We start from the raw sequence: 6990 nt of genomic DNA, 5'->3' as shown, positions 1-6990 counted from the left end.
GGAGCCCACCCTCAAACTGCCACCCTTAGGGAGGAGGGAGTGGGGAGGCGGCGGGAGTTAAGGGAACACTTTACCAAAGAAATGCCCTGAGGGAACAGGGATGGACGGTGATACGACCTGGATCCGAGAAGGTCGAATAAAGGCGTTTCCTAGGGAAATGGTAACTAAGGCCTCGCGGGATCTGACTCGCTGAGATCTCAGCCTGAACGTCCCGCTTCAGCAGGCAAAGGCCTCCGATCTCGGTCTTTTTTCTCATCAAAAAAGGTGCCTCACCTGCCGCAGGGGAGCTGCTCAGGTGCGAGGGGCGGGGTATTCGTACCGTTACATTTAACGCTGCCTCCCGCCCTTGGCATTTTGGGTAAAATGGAGAGAAGGTCGGCCCAGGAGCCCAGAGGGGATGTGGACCGCGTAGGTAAGCGTTCAAAAGGAAGGTGCAGGGAGAGAACCCCCTCTTCTGTCCCCTACGGCTCCTCACCGCCAACATAAACTACTCTCAGGGACTTAAGGAAATGAAGCATTTTTGCTTTTCTAATGCCACAAAATACCCACAAACCGTCTTCTGAAGGTATTTTGTGCTGCATCTACATCACTCAGGGTATTTATAACTTTAAAAAAAATTAAGACCTCAGTTGAAGAATTAAAATGACCCCAATACCTGTTTTCATCAGCTCCAAGGGCTCCTCGGGCGGAGTCCCTGTCCATAGATCTGACTGAGCCTACCATGGGTTCTTCCTGTGTCCCTTCCCCCCACCGGAGCCCAGCATTCCGAGGGCTTTCAGAAGAGAACCCTGACGCACTGTTCTCAATCTTCTAGAAGGGAACCTTTATTTGAAGCGATAACCGGGTTCGTCTTAAGTGGATTGACATTCTTGATGGGGCTTGGGCAAAATGTATGTAGTCTTTCCCTTAAAATGTGTAACCAATATTCCTTGAGTACAGTACCAAGTTACTATGTAACCAATATTAATTACAGGACATGGCAATAAAAAACATTTCTCTGTTCCTTAGGAATATTGGCTCAAAGATGGGACTAGCTCAGATCCAAAATTTTATTTATTAAAAGGAGGAGGAAAAGGTGTGTGTGTGTGTGTGTGTGTGTGTGTGTGTGTGTGTGTATATATGTGTATGCTTTTAATATGAAAGCAACGGCATCTTATAATTTACATTTGTTCTGGGGTCGAACCTGGAGTCAAAAATAAGACCACGGAGGCTGCTAATTGGTTAAAAAAAAAAAAGCAAGCAAGGACTTAATCAGTTCAATAAGTTCAGGACGGCACTCATCGACCTCGCCGTTCCAGGTGTAGGCAGTCCTTTTAAAGGTCTAAACCACAAAAATTTTCCTTTGTTCTAAATTTTAAATTCTAAATGCTGGGAACAGCCAGCAGGATCAGTCCCAGCCACATCCTGCTAGACGTTGGAATGTGACCCTATCTTGCCAAAGCAAGTTTTACAGGAGCAGAATCAAGCAGAGTTAGTAATCTCTAAAGGTTATCTACAGTTTCTACCCCTGGAGCTACTGAGTCAGTGGGAATCAGTCTGCTGAGGTCCTGGTCCACAGGCACAGGAAAATTGCTTTGCTTCCAGGTCTCAATCTGGAAGCTGAGGCAACTACCCTATTGTTTAAGCAAGTAAGGGAGTGCTGAAGCCAGAATAGCAGGGTTAAAATTCAAACAGCAGTTTTTACCTAAGTATGGTTGCTACCTTACTTCAACATTCATATCAGTGAAGAAAGGATGGATAATGAAAAGGAAGACAACTGGGTAGCCAGTTGAGGGGAAAAACAATAACGGCCCCATCTTGCAATTTATCCCCAAATAAATTCCAGCTCTAATATATTGTACTTTTCCCTTTAAAAAAATATTTAATATAGAAAAAAATAAAAGGTGAATATTTTTCAAATAGATTGAAAAACTTTCTAAAAGTGACAATAAAGTAAAAAGCCATGAAAGGAAAAACTAATCAATTTGACCATAGAACATTTAAATTTCTAAATAAATAAAAAACATTTTAATCAAAATTGAAAAACGAGTCATAAATTTGGAAATGTCACATTTTTAATATGATTTAGACAATGGCTAACTTTTTTGTAAAAAAAAGAAAAAAGAAAGAAAAAAAAAAAAGAACTCTTACCAATAAAGGGAAATCAATAGAAATGTGAGCAAAGGACATGAAAAGGCAAGTCATAAAAGTGAAATGTGAAAGGATAATGGTTATATGAACAAGAGGCTATCATTCTGGAAGTTGTCAGCTTGAATATAGAGACAAAAGAGATGGCTTTAGAGGAAAAAGTTTCTAAGCTTTACATCATGCAAAGATTGGTCATTGAGAAAGGATTCTCCACACAGCAGATCTGGCTCCAGTGTCAGTAGTAGAAGCTACTCTCCAGAAAGAAGTAAAACTTAACTCTTTCCATCAGTCTCAACATAGAAGTAAAGAGAGACCTACACTGAGCAGACAGATTATTATCTCTGAACGCATAATCTGGCCACTTGGTGTATATCCTATATAATACAGGGTAATGTGGGAGCCCCTTTCACTACCCCTGTAGTTCAGGGTTTCGGTTCAGGGTTTGGGTTCTGGAGAAAGCCGCACACAAATGAAAAGAGACTTTTCATTTAATTAAATTAAAAAATGTTTTTAATTTAAAAATATTTAATTTGGTGATATGGGGGGTCAGACAGGACCCCACCTCTAGTGGGGGGACTACCACTAGGCTCTGGCCTTGCTATCCCTTCTATTGAGACTATGGGATACACCCATTACCCTTAAGCAGGTTTGGGATACACCCATATCCCTTAGGTAATAAGTGGATTATCATATCAGTAAGGATTTACATGATTATTAATGGGGAAGTTGCCTCACCATTGTCTCTATTAGATAGGGAGTGGTTCGCTCTGACCTTTCAGAGCTTCAAGATTGACCAGCCTTTTACATCCTTCTATTAGTGACACAATGATCTGTTTCCGGCAGGCTAATATGCAAATTGTCCCCTTCTACAGGAGTTCGACCAGCAAATAGGTCAGGCAACCACCCATGTTCCATCCCCCTGGCCAGGCTGGCTGGACCCCACCCATGCATGAATTCATGTACAGGGCCTCTAACACACACACACACACACACACACACACACACACACACCCGAGTGACCAGATTATTATGCATTCAGAGATCATAATAATATGGCCACTGAGTGTATTCAGTCTTTGAAAACATCAAGAGACAGACACTTCACCCTCAAGCTTTTCAAGTGTTCCTTCATCAAAAATGTTAGAGAAACCCAGTAGGCTAACTGCAAAAGAACTTGGGGTTGCAAGCAAATGGGCTGCTGAAAGTGAAAAGGCAGATAAAAGTAATTTACCTGAAATTTCTGAGTATGATGTAGCATCCACAGCACCATTGTCCATTGACCAGCCAGAAGAACCTGAATCCTGTGCAACAGAAGGCATAGAATTATTTGAAGACAGTCAGCTAAACAATCACTCTACAGCAATTGCACTAAAAACAGAGATTCAAACAGCTTTACCAATAAGACTGAGACTTTCGGGATGGGCTATGAAAATGCTGATTGTAAAGACCCTTCATTAGGAAAACCCATTCAGTTTGTATTGAGGCAGAATTTACATGAAATACCCTGTTTCCCCAAAAATAAGACAGTGTCTTATATTAATTTTTTCTCCCAAAGTCGCGCTAGGTCTTATTTTCAGGGGATGTCTTATCTTTCCATGCGCTAGGTCTTATTTTCGGAGGATGTCTTATTTTCGGGGAAACAAGGTAGGTGAGCAGTGTGTTAAAGAATTCAAGCATCTCATTGCAATCTGACACCTTTAGTCAGGACTTCAGAGTTTCTTTTTAGAAATGTACGTGCTCAGGCAAAAGAAAATGTTTCTAGGTCCCCCCATCCCTCCTCCCACCACCAGATTGTGTAAATTCTTTCTTTTTAAAAAATATATTTTATTGATTTTACACAGAGAGGAATTGAGAGGGATAGAGAGTTAGAAACATCCATGAGAGAGAAACATCGAACAGCCGCCTCTTGCAACCCTTCACTGGGGATGTGCCCGCAACCAAGATACGTGCCCTTGACCAGAACTGAACCCGGGACCTTTCAGTCCGCAGGCCAACACTCTATCCACTGAGCCAAACCGGTTTTGGCAAATTGTGTAAATTCTTGATATATGGATATTTGTGAAGAAGAGAAGTACTTTTTGGTAGTTGGTCACCTTTTCAATATCAAATAAACATCTAAAATAGTCTTAAGATACTTTAATTTAGAATTTTCTTATCTACATGTAGAGCCTCCTAATTAATACTTAACTCATCTCCCTCCCTCGTACCCCTCCCCCCCACCTCTAAAATGATGGGTCAAATAATCTTTCAAGTCCTGGAGAATAGCTTTCCATAGTTACTCATGTCTTGTGATCATTTGGTCGTATCAGTGTAATTTTTACAGATCATGCCACTTAAACATTTATAGTCTTTTTGCATTTCATAGTCAATGAAACCATGTGAAAATGTTAGAATTCTAAGTGATTGTTTACTTATCTTAGGATTTGTTTTAATATGTTTAAGTATAAGATCCAAATAAACTGAATACCTTATTATCTTAGAGAATATTTGCTTTGAGTATAAACACTCATTGCAGTAAATCTTTAAAAGACACCTCACATTAAAATTCTGTTTTCTAAGTAAAAAAAGGAAATGACGTGTTATATATAAAAAAAATAATGCTCTGTAGAATTGACTGATTTTTATATTTTGGAGAAGAATATTTTAGCTAACGTGCTTTTTATTCCTTTGTGAGTACCCTATTTAACAGTTTGTATTTTTAATGCTTTCAATATTTTCCCCTAGATCTCTTAGAAGAAATTTTAAATAAAGTCCACCAAGCTATTTTTAAATGCATATAACATTCTTTCCATATACATTTTAGTTGGAATATGATAAGCACTCTTAATTCATTGTCTCAAATTTATCATATTTTAGATCAAAGAAGCCTTTTCTCCCTACTAATTCTTTTTAATATTAATTATATTTTTGTTCTCTCTGTTATATCTTAGTTTTATTTTTGTTCTATCCTCAATTTACCGACCTTTTAAGAGAAATGTGTTTCACAGAAACCTGGGACTGGATATTGTAATTTCTGTTTTTTCAAACTTTATTACTTTTTAAAGTGAATTAATTTTCAATTTTTATTACATTTTAGTATAGCTTTGAGTACACACACACACACACACACACACACACAAAAACACAAAACAACAACAACAAAACTAAATAAGAGGTATACTCTCCCTTCCCTCATACATGTCTAGTTTCCCCCATTATCAATAACCAACCATTTGGTACATTTGTTAAAATTGATGAAACTTACACTGATACATCATAATTGTCCAAAATTCACAGTTTAAGAGTTCACTCTTGGTGTTATACATTCTATGGGTTTGGATTAATACTTTCTACTTAAAATATAAAGATTTGCTAAAAAATCACAAGATTTACCTGGTGCTTGTTATGAACAGAAACAATTCTGGATTGATGTATCTGAAGTTTTCATCAGTTAAATTGTCTTGAAGTTCTTAATATTTTAAGGCAATTTACTTAAAAAGAACAATCTCTATAAATTAAAGTTAATCAGAATTCCTCAAAATTTGTGGAATTTTTAAAGTTGAAGTTGCTTGGCACTTGGTAGAAAATTTTATAAGGAGTTGAATTAGAAAATATTAATGGATACTATCTTCAAAAACTGGCATTCTTTTGCATTGAAATTTGCCCCCTTGTGGTTAATACTTACAGAACACCCTGGATGTTTTGTTTATCTGCATCAGACACATATTTTCCATGTAAAAGGAGTCTTTGAACAGCAATTTGGTTAAAAGAAATAGCTACCTTTGTATAAATATGCTGTTTGAATTTTAAATGTAGATACTGTGTTTCGGGGGACGAGGCTTTGGTGGAGGTATTTAGGCATTGAGGGGACACAGGCACTGTCATACCAATTCTTGCTGCAGCTACTGCTGGATAGCTAACATATGTATAATATTAAAGCCGAATCATTACTATGTGCTTTATGATTATATTTTAAAGCTAAGAAAGGTCTTTCATGTATAATTTCATCTATTCATTTGATATTGAACCCAAATGTGGTGAAGGTGGGGGAAATGACGGTGGAATTGCACTTAAAGGTCCTAATTGGTTAAACCTAGTCCGGATACACTAAAAGAACAACATTCGGGCTCTAAGGAGTGGCTCTTGCAGCATCCTTAGCAACCATTCTTGGTCCCCAGCAACGCTAAGGCTGAGTTTGTGTGTGACTGCTAGGTTTTGTTTCTGAGGACCTCAGTTAAGGTTATCACCACACTTACCATTCCTGGGCAACTGGGAGATCCACAAAAACCCACACAGGATCACTGAGCCTATTTTGGAGGAGGGGTCCATAGCTGTGGCTGTTGGAAGAAGCTTCCACTACTCCAGCCCCTAGGCAGGCCAGCCATCCTGGCCCCTAAGAATCTAAGGTGAAAATCATCCTGTGAAGGCAGGAAGGAGGAGGTCAGCCACCAGGTCACCTGATAGAGAAATAGCTTTTGTGCTGGGGAAAGGAAAGAATTGGAAGAACTTATTGCTTTTAATAGGCGAATTCTTTTAATTTCCTCTGGACAGGGACTCCCTTTTCCTCTGGCAAGCCTTATTTCAGAAGCCAGTGTACCTCGCTGGACAGTTTTCAAGTCCTTGTATAATAGGTGAAATTGTCCCTCCCATCTCTCTGTCTTTCTCTTTGTTCACTGATGATGTTAAATGCAATTAACTTTTAAAGGCAATCTTGAGAAGATGGTACAAGTTATTCACTTAGGAAAAATTTATAGGAGGAGGCGAGATGACTATAGGATTCACTTTTTTTTTTACCTTATTTCAACATTATGTCTGATTTATATCTTTTTTTTTTTTTTTTTTTTGGTGGTCTTTGGTCCAATTATCCTGTGTTTCTTAAGATTA

At 38.5% G+C, this 6990-nt stretch overlaps 1 protein-coding gene across 5 annotated transcripts in view; it reads left to right on the top strand.

Annotated features, from left to right (window-relative positions):
* TMEM232 (transmembrane protein 232) overlaps window positions 1-6990 on the top strand; it is a 145364-nt gene that overhangs the window by 118 nt on the left and 138256 nt on the right. For 3 of the 5 annotated variants that reach the window (XM_084882809.1, XM_084882810.1, XM_084882806.1), the window contains exon 1: window positions 2-412. The exons of 1 other annotated variant lie outside the window; for it this stretch is intronic. The gene's annotated coding sequence lies outside the window, so the exon portion shown is untranslated. Of the gene's footprint in view, window position 1; window positions 413-6990 lie in introns of those variants that run through there. One more of the 5 variants, XM_084882808.1, reaches the window with a different exon arrangement.

This window comes from Pipistrellus hanaki (assembly GCF_964339955.1).
Source record: "Pipistrellus hanaki genome assembly, chromosome: 4".
Taxonomy (NCBI): Eukaryota; Metazoa; Chordata; class Mammalia; order Chiroptera; family Vespertilionidae; genus Pipistrellus; species Pipistrellus hanaki.
This window is presented reverse-complemented; position numbering and strand designations above follow the sequence as displayed.